The sequence below is a fragment of the Symphalangus syndactylus genome, chromosome Y (genome assembly GCF_028878055.3).
Source record: "Symphalangus syndactylus isolate Jambi chromosome Y, NHGRI_mSymSyn1-v2.1_pri, whole genome shotgun sequence".
Classification (NCBI taxonomy): Eukaryota; Metazoa; Chordata; class Mammalia; order Primates; family Hylobatidae; genus Symphalangus; species Symphalangus syndactylus.
Genome location: NC_072448.2, coordinates 22,776,420 through 22,791,476, shown reverse-complemented (window position 1 = coordinate 22,791,476; position 15,057 = coordinate 22,776,420). Strand labels below are relative to the sequence as shown.

At 37.9% G+C, this 15,057-nt stretch overlaps 1 long non-coding RNA gene across 1 annotated transcript in view; it reads left to right on the top strand.

Moving 5' to 3' along the window:
- LOC129476764 (uncharacterized) overlaps positions 1-15,057 on the top strand; it is a 141,214-nt gene that overhangs the window by 27,860 nt on the left and 98,297 nt on the right. Inside the window, exons 2-3 of the long non-coding RNA XR_010119786.1 lie at positions 5,210-5,250; positions 7,475-7,584. This is a non-coding gene — a long non-coding RNA (uncharacterized lncRNA). The remainder of the gene's footprint in view (positions 1-5,209; positions 5,251-7,474; positions 7,585-15,057) is intronic.

Below are 15,057 nucleotides of genomic sequence, written 5' to 3'. Positions count from 1 at the left end.
GGGATCTCCTCATTAATGCAATTGGCCTTAAAAACCTCTCATTATTTTTAATGGCCAATGGCTTGAATGCTGAGACTAGTTTAAACTGAATCGGCTTAAGAGGAGAAAACTGTTTTTTCTATGTAATACCATTTGATCTCCGTATTTTTCCAAAAAACAAGAGAAATAGCCTCTTACTGGAGCTAATGCTGTAATAGTATACATCAACTCAATTTATTTTGTAAGTGGGAGAGAAAATGAGATAAAAATACCATATGTTCAAGCACTTTTTGCTGCTCAGTCAGGATAAAACCCTGCATGTTTCATGATAGAAAAATAGGAAAAAGAGATAAACATACTAGATGACTCTTTAATGCAAACCCTCTCCTTCTGGTTCAGTGGGCATTTTTGGGTGAAGCAGAGCTACCTTCTGTCAGCTCTGAATGTTCAGATGTATTGGCCGTTTCCCTCTCTAGTCCACTTTAAAGTACTATTGGGATCTCTTCATCTACTCCAGCCCCACTCTGTACCTACCATGCCCTGAGGAACTTAGACCAGCAAGTACTACTCACAGTGGAGCCTCCTGTTTACCTCTAAAGGAAAATCTTTGTCCACTCAGAGGGGTGGCAAATGGGGAATAAGGCCCTGTGAAAGTGCATGTTCCCTTTTCTGTGTCTGCCTTGGCCCTATGTAAAGAGAAAATCATTTCTCTGAAGATCCAGGAAAATTTACAGATAAATTTGAGAAATTAACTCTAACCTATAGTTTAACTGGGCAGAATCTGCATGTTTTGTCGTCTATGTGTTGTACAGTGGAAGAGAAACAATGCATTTTGGGGACAGATAGAGTCCATGCACATGAGGTATTGGGTTACAACACAAACCATTATATATGTTAGGCAGGAGGTATAGCCTTCCCAGATCAAGATTCAGAGAGGAACTATCGAAGGACTAGTGAGGACTTGGGGACAAGAGATGATATGGTCAGTTGTTTATTGAAAAGAATGAAGAAATGTACAAAAAAGCCTGTTAACTGTGAAAAGGTTAAGGAAGTTTCTCAGCACATATATGAGAATCCAGATTTGTTTCAAGTGCTTTTAATTGAGACAATCAGGTAATATACTAACACTGATCCTGCCTCAAGGGAAGGACAAAAGGTTTTTGGAGTGTATTTTGTAACACAGTCCGCACCTTATATCTATATATCTATAGGAAACTACAAAAAGCAACTATGGGTCCCCAAATTCCTATGTAACATCTTTTGGATATACCATTTTTAGTTTTTAATAAGGGGAAAAAGCAGAAGAAGCAGAAAGAGCAAGAAGGGCCTCCCACAAGGTGCAGCTCATAGCTGCAACCTTAAGCTCACCTTCCATATGAGGTTGCCTCCTGGCTCTTGGCCTGAACATGTGAAGCTGAAAGGTGGTAATTACAAAGCTCAGTGTCCAAGTCACCATGGCTTAGGCATGAATCAGTGTGAACACTGGAAGAAAACTGGCCATTGGAAGAGGGTTACCCAGCATTCCAAAGGGAGCCTTTGGCACACAAACCAATGATGACTAAAATAGCCAGGGAAGCTCAAGAGTTATAGGGTCTGAAAACTTCTGTTACACCTCCCATTGAACAACTAGCCATGTCTCCAGAAGAACCTCAGTAACACTTGATGTGGCAGGTAGGTTTGTTAACTTCTTTCTGGACTGCTTACTCAGTTTTCATTCATTATAATGGACCTCTGTCACCCCAAAACTATATGGTCGTGGAGATAGACGGACAAACTTATAGAAGCTATTTTACCTATCTTCTAAGTTATTCTTAGGGACTTTGGTTTTCTCATATTACTTTCTCGTTATGTATGGATGCCACAGGGCAGTAGCAGCAACTGTTCTTTTAGTAGATGAAGCCAATAAACTGGTTTTAGGACAACATATGGAGGTTTTAACTTCACACCAAATATAAAGAGTACTAGAAGCTAAAGGACACCAGTGGATGACAGGGGGTTGTTTATTGAAATATCAGGCTTTGTTACTAGACATTCTTGATGAACTGTTAATAGCAGGTGACAATCAGTGAAAAATAGTTAAGCATTTGCATGACTCTACACATTTGGGAAGAAATTCCATGTTTCAATTAATGTCTCAGCTTTTTACAAGAAAAGGCTTAGTTAAAACAGTAAAGTGAGTAACTCAGATTTGTGAACATGTGCACTTTTACCAATTTGGTCCAGGACTTTCCTAAGCAATCTCAAAAGGAAATAGAGGTTTCTGAACTCCTACTAAAGGAGTAATTCCTAGATTTTGGTTGCCTAAGAACTTACAGAGAGATAATGTCCCATCTTTCATAATGACAATTACCCAAAACCTATCTTCACCCCCAGGAATTCCTTAGTACCACAATTGTATTTAAGCTTCTGGAAATAAAGATATGGGTCTACTTATATCAATTAAATCCTGTCTCTTATGTAGTCCCACAGGCTGATGGAACACAAGAGACTGATTCCATTTATTCCTGTGAACCAATCAGTGACTTCTGACTTCTGTTCAGAAAAAAATTAAAGTGATGGGTAACATAAAGATATAGATTGGTATTCTACTTTTGGGTATAAATTGGAATCAAGTAGACAGTAACTTATTTATTGAGTGGGCACAGACTTTAGCGTCTCTATATAACCAAAGAAACTATTAGGTATGAGGGGAATTGCTGCCATCCTCTACCGTTGTGTTGCCCTGGCATATTCAACCAGTCAACTTAAGTTTATGAGGATTTTATTATTATTGGGAAATGGAACATTATAAACATGGCCCCTCTTCTCCCATGTATCACAGCCATATGGGACTTAGGTCCTTCCATTTCTATGAAGAGACAAGATGGCACCTTTTAAATCTAATTAGAAAACAGCTAACATCCACTCCAACTTAGGTAATGCTATACATAATGAACTTGGGTGAATGACAGCTGTTCAAGTGCAGGTATCAGGCAAAGCACCTCCATTTTTTGAAAGGCACAATTATAATCACCACCAGATTGATCTATTATATGAGACAGCTCTCATCTCAACAATGTAATCAGATCCTTCTTTTAACCAACAACATGTGAATGGAATGGCAAGATAATTTGCCAAAAATGAGTTCTTACCCTTCTTCTTGGGAATGATTATGGGCACGTGGAACTCATGGCTGGCCATACTTACATTATTACTGGACTGGAAGTTGTACTTTGGTTGACCTTTATCTTCCAGGATGTATCCTCACAAAATTGGACTCTCCTCTATCTAACCTGGAAATTGTAAAAGCTTCCTATAGGCAACAAAAATGGTCATCTTGGTGGTTATATCTGATGGCTAGGTTTTCCCCACAGGTAGAAACAATTCTAACTACAATCAAGTTAGAAGTTGAAGCCTTAGCCACACACACTGCTACAGATTTCAATAATGCAGGCCATGATTTTACCTTTTTTTAATATATATTTTTATGAGACAGCATCTCAAATCTATCACTCAGAGTGAAAAGTAGTGGTGTAGTCTTGGCTCACCACAATTTCTGCCCCCTAGGCTCAAGCAATTCTCCTGCCTCAGTCTCCTGAGATTACAGGCATGTGGCCCTACCACGTGGTTAAGTTTTGTACCTTTAAGAGAAATTAAGTTTCAGCGTGTTGGTCAGGCTGGACAACATGACCTCCTGACCCCAAATGGTCCACCCACCTTGGCCTCCCAAAGTGCTGGGATTACAGGTGAGAGCCACATTTCCAGGCCCCTTACCTTCTCAACTGAGGAAACTTCTCAGATTAGGCAGGTACTCTTACAAAATCGTAAGCTTTGGCCATTTTAACAGCAGCTGAAAAGGGAACTTGTGCTCCGTTCAAAACTTAATGTTGTGTGTATGTTCCAGACTATTCACATAATATTACCGATGCTATGAAAGGTTTAGACACATATATCTGCCATTGACGTGCTATCAGTTGATTCTATATTGGCTTGGTTCAAACAAGTGCCCAATTCTTGAAAGCCTTCCTGTTAAGTTTATTTGGAATATTTTTGCTGATTTTGCTTTGCTGTTTTAGAATCCATTGTAGTTTTATTTTTTGTGTAGGAATGCAAGAGAAGCTCACTCAATGTTTTCTTAAATTGCCCACTTATTAATTTTCCAGATATCACATTTGCTGAGACTAAGAGTTATGAAGGACCTTAAATATACTAATCCTCTCTGACTGAACTTCTCTCTACCCTGAATGCGAGAAACCCTAATACATAGGTAGGAATATCATTGTCCCTATTTAGCCTGAGGAAGTTACAGAAGATGGATTTTCACCTCTCTGCAATGCTTGGGATTAAACTCCTCTTGTAAAGGGAGGGGGAAATACATTAGTGGCACTGGAACCAGAGTGACTCCATTTTGAGTGACGGCTAGATAATTGAAGCTTGAGATTTGCTGGACTGCCATCCCAGAAAGTTAGTCATTCCTAGTCTCTACATGTTTACAGTCAAGAGAACAAATTAATAATGTTTACTAAACAGACCCAGACTTGGGAGTGTCCAGATATTGCGATATCTGGAGAACAAAGGCATTTCTAATTTTGCTTTAAATATGATAGTATTGATTCTTGAAATATATGTTGCAATTAAGAAAATTAATTCTTTATTACAAACTCTTGTAGCAGAACACATCTACCCATATAGACAAGCATTGTACCTAAGGTGGATGTGTTCCTTTTCTTACTTTCAAGAACATCCTGCTCTGTCTATGCAGTAGCTGTTCTTTCACCATTTTACTTCCCTAATAAACTTGCCTTTACTTTTTGCTGCACACTCATGCTTTATTCTTTCTTGAGATTCAAAAACCCTCTCTTAGGGTCTGGATGGGGACTACTTTTCTGTAACAGAAGGGTGTTACTTATTTTTACATATTTTAATAACATACCCTTTTCAAATAACTGTGGTGGTATTCTAACAAAAAATTAGCTCTAAACCATGAGATGCCTTGTAGTCACATATTGGTTTTTTACTTTTATGATGGATGTGTTCATTTTTACATGTTATTGGATGTATCAAATCTTAAAACTGATATCTTTCTGACAAAATACTCTTTTTCACTGACCCTTTTTATTGCTGAGAATTTTTTTCTGTCTTGAAGACAATTTGACCTGATTTCATAAAAGTGCTAAGAGCTTTTTCTGTTGTTTGTTCTCTGATAATTTCTTTTTGCTGATTGCTTTTATTTCTTGTTCTTATGCTTTAGGGTGAGTCTAAAAACACCTGACAATTGATAATAGTGAACAGGTAAGTTTAGCCTGTTGGCACATACTGAGTTACTTCAAAAATAGCACGTTTTTTTTCCTTTTTGAGACAGAATCTCACTCTGTCACCTAAGCTAGAGTGTAGTGATGAGACCTCAGCTTACTGTGAAACCTGCCTTCCAGTTTCAAATAATTATCCTACCTCAGCCTCCTGAGTAGCTGGACTGCAGGTGTCCACCACTACACCCATCTTATTTTTTATTTTAGTAGACATGGAGTTTCATCATGTTTTCCAGGCTGGCCTCAAACTCCTGAGCTAAAGGGATCCACCCACCCCATCCTCCCCAAGTGCTGGAATTACAGGTATAAGCCACCATTCCCAGTTGCACTTATTTTAATTTTATTCTTTATGGTTTTTTTTTTTTTTTCTGCTTAGGATACGTAAGACTTTTTAAATCTGAGTATTCCCAATTGTAACAAATGAAATTCTTTCTCTTGTCATTATTTTTAAAATGTTGCCACTTCCTGTCTCCTTTTGAAATTCTGATTAAAAACGTAGGCCTTCTCACTTTTTCTTTAACTGCCTTGAAATTTTCGTCTTATATTTTGTACTACTCTCTGTGCTACATTTTTAAAATTTTATTTTCCAGTTTTCTTATCTTTCAACTACTTAATCCACACAGTGCTTTTATACATTGCTTTCTAGTAGTTCTGTTGGTTCTTTAGAAGTTTTCTTTTTCAAATTTGTGAACCACCTTTTTATTTCTTCAAAAGTAAATACTTTTGGTTTGATAAATTTTACACAGGAAATCTGGTGGGGCCATATTTTGTGCTTCTTATTCATGATATCTTGTTTTTGTATGTGCTTAGTAATTTCTTATACAGATCTGCTCATTTCTTATAGAATTTTATTTGTCAAAGTTCTTTGAGGACAACTTCGAAGTTAAACACTACAGATGATATTTATGGGTGTGTTTTTTTTTCATTTACTTGGGACTGCTTTAAGTATTCACTGAGTTTTTCCAAGACCACAGTCTTTAAACAGAGGCTAAATGAGCTAAATCTCATGCCTAGAGAAAAATCATGAATCAAAATATGTTACAATGGTAAGTCGGAGTTCTTTGAGGTATTTGAAATTTATATAATGGGAAAAACACCTACAAATTTGATGTTTTTAAAAGTTACCAAAATAATTGTTTTTAAATAAATAACTTTTTTTATGTGTCAGAATATAAGTGCAATGTCCCAATCCCAAAATGTTTGGAATATTATTTAATCAAGGTGAAAATAGTTGCTGACTTTTAAGTGAATTAAACTGTCTATGAAAGAAGAGATTTTTATATTTTACTTTTTTAATCTGTTGTTGTAATCTTTTTATCAGAATGAGTTATATATTATTTTAAGTTGAAAATATGGAGGGAACTAAAATAAATTGTAAAATTAGAAAAATTGGAAACTTTATTAAATCCAGTATGATTCAGTTAATTTTTGTTATTTAACAGTATAATTTCAAAATTAAGAGTTCATCTACTAACAATCTTCCAAATATTTCTACATACCTGTCACCAAGGAGTGTTAATATTGGATGTTACTTTGTATGAACAGGTATTTGCAGACCATTATAAATTACCAGAAATTGTTAAAAAAGCTTCAACAGGTGAAGAAAGAGACTCAAATTAACATCACAAGGAGAAACATGATACTGGACAGGGAGATCATACTGTCAATCCAGGATATTTTCATGCAGCATACGGCTTTCAAATGCATGTCAGTGATTCAGGCTTTTCTTAGTTCTGTTCCACAATTAATTTTTCAGATGTATATAACTCTCACTATAAGACAATGGCCTTTGGGTACAAGTAAGTTGGGTTTTTGATACTGAAATTTAGTTAGACAAGGTCACAGGGAATAATAATAAATAATAGAAATTGGGAAGCTGAAATATATAATCCTAAATCATGTTTGCACTACATCATTTATAATATTGAATTTGTATGAATTTATTGGGTTAGGAGGTCATATATAGATGCTGCTGTAATCTAAAGAAATTTAATATGAATGCAAGTTATCATCATTTTATTTTATTGACCCTGAAGGGTTAAATTCATCTAGATATACTATTTTAGATATGAGGTGGAGGAATAAGTTTTTATCTACAATATATTATTATTACAATCTGTCTTTTATAAATAGTATGGCTTGTAATAGAAGCAGAAACTTTAAAAGCATGAAAATTAGAATGTGCCTAAGACTATAACATTTTACAGAAGTCACCAGCCAAGGGTGGAGACAAGATGGCTGAATAGGAACAGTTCCAGCCTACAGCTCCCAGCATGAGCGATGCAGATGATGGGTGATTTCTACATTTCCAACTGACGTACTGGGTTCATCTCTCTAGAGAGTGCCAAACAGTAGGTGCAGGACAGTCGGTTTAGCACGCCATGTGCGAGCTGAGCCAAAGCAGGGTGAGGCATTGCCTCACTTGGGAAGTGCAAGGGGTCAGGGAGTTCCTTTTCCTAGTCAAAGAAAGGGGTGACAGACAGCATCTGGAAAATTGGGTCACTCTCATCCTAATACTGCGCTTTTCCAACGGGCTTGGAAAACGGCACACCAGGAGATTGTGTCCCACACCTGGCTCAGAGGGTCCTATGCCCACGGAGTCTCACTGATTGCTAGCACAGCAGTCTGAGATCAAACTGCAATGTGGCAGCGAGGCTGGGGGAGGGGCACACGCCATTGCCCAGGCTTGCTTAGGTAAACAAAGCAACCAGGGGCCTCCAACTGGGTGGAGCCCACCACAGCTCAAAGAGGACTGCCTGCCTCTGTAGGCTCCACCTCTGGGGGCAGGGCACAGACAAATGAAAAGTCAGCAGAATCCTCCGCAGACTGCAATGTCCCTGTCTGACAGCTTTGGAGAGAGGAGTAGTTCTCCCAGCATGCAGCTGGAGATCTGAGAACTGGCAGACAGCCTCCTAGAGTGGGTCCCAGACCCATGAGCAGCCTAACTGGAAGGCATCCCCCCGTAGGGACAGACAGACACCTCACTCGGCCAGGTATTCCTCTAAGACAAAACTTCCAGAGGAACTATCAGACAGCTGGATTTGTGGTTCACGAAAATCTGCTGTTCTGCAACCACCGATGCTGACACCCAGGCAAAAAGGGTTTGCAGTGGACCTCTAGCAAACTCCAACAGACCTGCAGCTGAGGGTCCTGTCTGTTAGGAGGAAAACTCACAAACAGAAAGGACACCCACAACAAAAACCCATTTGTACTTCACCATCATCAAAGACTCAAAATAGAAAAAAACTACAAAGATGGGGAGAAAACAGAGCAGAAAAACTGGAAACTTTAAAAAGCAGAGTGCTTTTCCTCCTCCAAAGGAATGCAGTTCCTCACCAGCAACAGAACAAAGCTGGATGGAGAATGACTCTGATGAGTTGAGAGAAGGCTTCAGATGATCAAACTACTCTGAGCTACAGGAGGATATTCAAACGAATGGCAGACAAGCCAAAATCTTTGAAAAAAAATGAGACGAATATATAACTAAAATAATGACCAATGCAGAGAAGTGTTTAAAGGAGCTGATGGAGCTGAAAGCCAAGTTTTGATAACTATGTGAAGAACAGAGAAGCCTCAGTAGCTGATGTGATCAACTGGAAGAAAGGTTATCAGTGATGGAAGATGAAATGAATGAAATGAAAGAAGAAGAGAAGTTTAGAGAAAAAAGAATAAAAAGAAATGAACAAAGCCTCCAAGAAATTTGGGACCATTTGAAAAGACAAAACGTACGTCTGATTGGTGTACCTGAAAATGACAGGGACAATGGAACCAAGTTGGAAAACACTCTGCAGGATATTATCCAGGAGAACTTCCCCAATCTAGCAGGGCAGGCCAACATTCAGATTCACGAAATACAGAGAACACCACAAAGATACTGCTCGAGAAGAGCAACTCCAAGACACATAATTGTCAGATTCACCAAAGTTGAAATGAAGGAAAAAATGTTAAGGGCAGCCAGAGAGAAAGGTCGGGTTACCCACAAAGGGAAGCCCATCAGAATAACAGCTGATCTCTTGGTAGAAACTCTACAAGCCAGAAGAGAGTGGGGGCCTATATTCAACATTCTTAAAGAAAGAATTTTCAAGCCAGAATTTCATATCCAGCCAAACTAAGCTTCATAAGTGAAGGAGAAATAAAATACTTTACAGACAAGCAAATGCTGAGAGATTTTGTCACCACCATTCCTGCCCTGAAAGAGATCCTGAAGGAAGCACTAAACATGGAAAGGAACAACTGGTACCAGCCACTGCAAAAGCATGCCAAATTGTAAAGACCTTCAAGGCTAGGAAGAAGCTGCATCAACTAACGGGCAAAATAACCAGCTACCATCATAATGATAAGATCAAAATCACACATAAAAATATTAATTTTAAATGTAAATGGGCTAAATGCTCCAATTAAAAGACACGGACTGGCAAATTTGATTAGGAGTCAAGATCCATCAGTGTGCTCTATTCAGGAAACCCATCTCACGTGCAGAGACACACATAGACTCAAAATAAAGGGATGGAGGAAGATCTACCAAGCAAATGGAAAACAAAAAAAGGCAGAGGTTGCAATCCTAGTCTCTGATAAAATAGACTTTAAACCAACAAAGGTCAAAAGAGACAAACAAGGTCATTACATAATGGTAAAGGGATCAATTCAACAAGAAGAGCTAACTATCCTAAATATATAAGCACCCAACATAGGAGCACCCAGATTCATAAAGCAAGTCCTGAGTGACCTACAAAGAGACATAGACTCCCACACAATAATAATGGGAGATTTTAACACCCACTGTCAACATAAGACAGATGCATGAGACAGAAAGTTAACAAGGATACCGACGAATTGAACTCAGCTCTGCACCAAGCGTACCTAATAGACATCTACAGAACTCTCCACCCCAAAGCACCACACCACATCTATTCCAAAATTGACCACATAGTTGGAAGTAAAGCTCTCCTCAGCAAAAACAAAAGAAGAGAAATTATAACAAACTGTCTGTCAGACCACAGTGCAATCAAACTAGAACTCAGGATTAAGAAACTCACTCAAAACCGCTCAAATACATGGAAACTAAACAACCTGCTCCTGAATGACTACTGGGTATATAACAAAATGAAGGGCGAAATAAAGATGTTCTTTGAAACCAACGAGAACAAAGACACAACATACCAGAATCTCTGGGACACATTCACAGTGTGTAGAGGGAAATTTATAGCATGAAATGCTCACAAGAGAAAGCAGGAAAGATCCAAAATTAACACCCTAACATCACAATTAAAAGAGCTAGAAAAGCAAGAGCAAACACATTCAAAAGCTAGTACAAAGCAAGAGATAACCAAAATTAGAGCAGAACTGAAGGAAATAGAGACACAAAAAAACCTTCAAAAATTAATGAATCCAGGAGCTAGTTTTTTTAAAAGATCAATGAAATTTATAGACAGTTAGCAAGACTAATAAAGAAGAAAAGAGAGAAGAATCAAATAGATGCAATGAAAAATGAAAAAGGGGATATCACCACCAATCCCACGGAAATATAATCTACCATCAGAGACTACTAAAAACACCTCTATGCAAATAAACTAGAAAATCTAGAAGAAATGGAAAAATTCCTCGAAAAATACACCCTCCCAAGACTAAACCAGGAAGAAGTTGAATCTCTGAATAGACCGATAAGAGGCTCTGAAATGTGGCAATAATCAATAGCTTACCAACCAAAAAGAGTTCAGGATCTGATGGATTCACAGCCGAATTCTACCAGAGGTACAAGGAGGAACTGCTACCATTCCTTCTGAAACTATCCCTATCAACAGGAAAAGCGGGAATCCTCCCTAACACATTTCATGAGGCCAGCATCATCCTGATACTAAAGCCTGGCAGAGACACAACCAAAAAGGAGAATTTGAGACCAACATCCTTGATGAATATTGATGCAAAAATCCTCAATAAAATACTGGCAAACCGAATCCAGCAGCACATCAAAATCTTATCCACCGTGATCAATTGGGCTTCATCCCTGGGATGGAAGGCTGATTCAACATATGCAAATCAATAAATGTAATCCAGCATATACACAGAAACAAAGACAAAAACCACATGATTAGCTGCACAAAGGCCTTTGACAAAATTCAACATCACTTCATGCTAAAAACTCTCAATAAATTAGATATTGATGAGACATATCTCAAAATAATAACAGCTATCTATGACAAACCCACAGCCAATATCATACTGAATGGGGAAAAACTGGAAGCATTCCCTTTGAAAACTGGCACAAGACAGGGATGCCCTCTCTCACCACTCCTATTAAACATAATGTTGGAAATTCTGGCCAGGGCAATTAGGCAGGAGAAGGAAATAAAGGGTATTAAATTAGGAAAACAGGAAGTCAAATTGTCTCTGTTTGCAGATGATATGATTGTATATCTAGAAAACCCCATTGTCTCAGCCCAAAATCTCCTTAAGCTGATAAGCAACTTCAGCAAAGTCTCAGGATACAAAATCAATGTACAAAAATCACAAGCATTCTTGTACACCAATAACAGACAAATAGAGAGCCAAATCATCAGTGAACTCTCATTCACAATTGCTTCAAAGAGAATAAAATACCTAGGAATCCAACATTCAAGGGATGTGAAGGACCTCTTCAAGGAGAACTACAAACCACTGCTCAATGAAATAGAAGAGGATAAAAAGAAATGGAAGAACTTTCCATGCTCATGGGTTGGAAGAATCAATATCATGAAAATGGCCATACTGCCCAAGGTAATTTATAGATTCAATGCCATCCCCATCAAGCTACCAATGACGTTCTTCACAGAATTGGAAAAAACTACTTTAAAGTTCATATGGAACCAAAAAGGAGCCTGCATCACCAAGTCAATCCTAAGTCAAAAGATCAAAGCTGGAGACATAATGCTACCTTACTTCAAACTACACTACAAGGCTACAGTAACCAAAACAGCATGGTACTGGTACCACAACAGAGACATAGATCAATGGAACAGAACAGAGCCCTCAGAAATAATGCTGCATATCTACAACTATGTGACCTTTGACAAACCTGACAAAAAACAATGGGATAAGGATTCCCTGTTTAATAAATGGTGCTGGGAAAACTGGCTAGCCATATGTAGAAAGCTGAAATTGGATCCCTTCCTTACACTTTATACAAAAATCAATTCAAGATGGATTAAAGGCTTACGTGTTAGACCTAAAACCAGAAAAACCCTAGAAGGAAACCTAGGCAATACCATGCAGGACATAGGTGTGGGCAAGGACTTCATGTCTGAAACACCAAAAGCAGTGGCAACAAAAGCCAAAATTGACAAATGGGATCTAATTAAACTAAGAGCTTCTGCACAGCAAAAGAAACTACCATCAGAGTGAACAGGCAACCTACAAAATGGGAGAAAATTTTCGCAGCCTACTCATCTGACAAATGGCTAATATCCAGAATCTACAATGAACTCAAACAAATTTACAAGAAAAAACACACAACCCCATCAAAAACTGGGTGAAGGACATGAACAGACACTTCTCAAAAGAAGACATTTATGAAGCCAAAAAAACACATGCAAAAATGCTCATCATCACTGGCCATCAGATAAATGCAAATCAAAACCACAATGAGATACCATCTCACACCTGTTAGAATGGTGATCATTAAAAAGTCAGGAAACAACAGGTGCTGGAGAGGATATGGAGAAATAGGAACACTTTTACACTGTTGGTGGGACTGTAAACTAGTTCAACAATTGTGGAAGTCAGTGTGGGGATTCCTCAGGGATCTATAACTAGAAATACCATTTGACCCAGCCATCCCATTACTGGGTGTATACCCAAAGGACTATAAATCATGCTGCTAAAAATCACATGCACACATATGTTTATTGCTGCACTATTCACAATAGCAAAGACTTGGAACCAACTCAAGTGTCCAACAACGTTAGACTGGATTAAGAAAATGTGGCACATATACACTATGGAATATTATGCAGCCATAAAAAAATGGTGAGTTCATGTCCTTTGTAGGGACATATATGACACTGGAAACCATCATTCTCAGTAAACTATTGCAAGGACAAAAAACCAAACACCGTATGTTCTCACTCATAGATGGGAACTGAACAATGAGAACACATGGAGACAGGAAGGGGAACATCACACTCCGGGGACTGTTGTGGGGTGCGGGGAGGTGGGAGGGACAGCATTAACAGATATACCTAATCCTAAATGATGAGTTAATGGGTACAGCACACCAACCTGGCACATGGATACGTATGTAACAATCCTGCATATTGTGCACATGTACCCTAAAACTTAAAGTATAATAATAATAATAATAATAATAAAAAGAAATTGTGGTATACAATGATATATTATTGAGCCTTAAAAAAGGAGATGCTGCCATTTGTGACAACATAGATGAATGCGGAGGACATTCTGTGAGGTGAAATAAACGGAACACAAAAAGAAAAATAAAAAAAAAGGAAGTCACCTGCCAAATAGATATCTTTCTTTACTTTTATTTAATATTTTTATTTTTGATACAGGGAGTACATTTGCCACTTTCTTACATGAGAATATTGTGAGATGCTGAGGTTTGGAGTGTGAATCCCATCTACCAGGTAGTAAGAACAGTACCCAATAAGTAGTTTTCTTTAGCCAGCGCAGCTCACTTCTTCCACACTAGCTCTCCATAGTGTGTATTTGTCCCATATTTATGTTTATGTGTGCTGAATATTCAGCTCCCACTTCTGAGAAACATGTTTGTGTTGTTGTTGCTGCCTGAGCTTACTGATAACACCTTCAGCTGCAATGTACCATTAATGGGTACCTAAATTGATCCCATGTATTTTCTATCATGAATACTGCAACAATGAACATATGACTACGTGTGTCTTGGTGGTAAAATGATTTATGTGCCTTTGGGTATATACCCAGTAAAGGCAATGCTGAGTTAAAATGACAGCTTTGTTTTAAGTTATTTGAGAAATATCCAAATTGCACATTACGGTGACTGGTCTAATTTGCATTCCTACTTGCAGTGTATAAGCATTCCTTTGTCTCAGCAGCACTGCTCAGTATGTGTTCTTTTTTGACTTTTTCATAATAGTTATTCTTGCTCGTGAGATGGTATCTTACCATGGTTTTGATTTGCGTTTCTTTGATGATTACAGATGCTGATCATTTTTTCATATGCTTGATGTCCACTTTTATGTTATCTCTGAGAAGTGTCTGTCCATGTTCTTAGCCCACTTTTTAATGGGATTATCTATTTTGTGCTTGTTGATTTATTTAAGTTCTCTCTACATTCTAGATCCTAAGCCTTTATTGAATGCATATATTGCAAAAATCTTCTCTCATGATTTAGGTTGTGTTTCCTCCATTGATCGCTTATTTTGTTATGCAGAAACTCTTTAGTTTAATTGGGTCCCACTTTTTATTGTTGTTGAAAAATTGCTTTTAGGGACTTAGCCAAAAAACTTTGCCACTGTTAATGTCCAAGATTACTTTCTAGGTTATCTTTCATTATTTTCATAGTTTGAGGTCTTACACTTAAATTTTTAGTTCATTTTGTGTTAATTTTTGTACATGGTAAAGAGTAGGCATTCAACTTAAATAATCTACGTATGACTAGATAATTATCCTAGAACCATTTTTTGAAAAGGAAATTCTTTACTTATTGTTCGTTTTGTCAGCCTTGTCAAAGGTCAGATGTATGTAGGTGAGTGGTTTTATACATCCATTCCCTGTGGGGAAAAGAAAGAGAGATCAGCCTGTTACTGTGTCTATATAG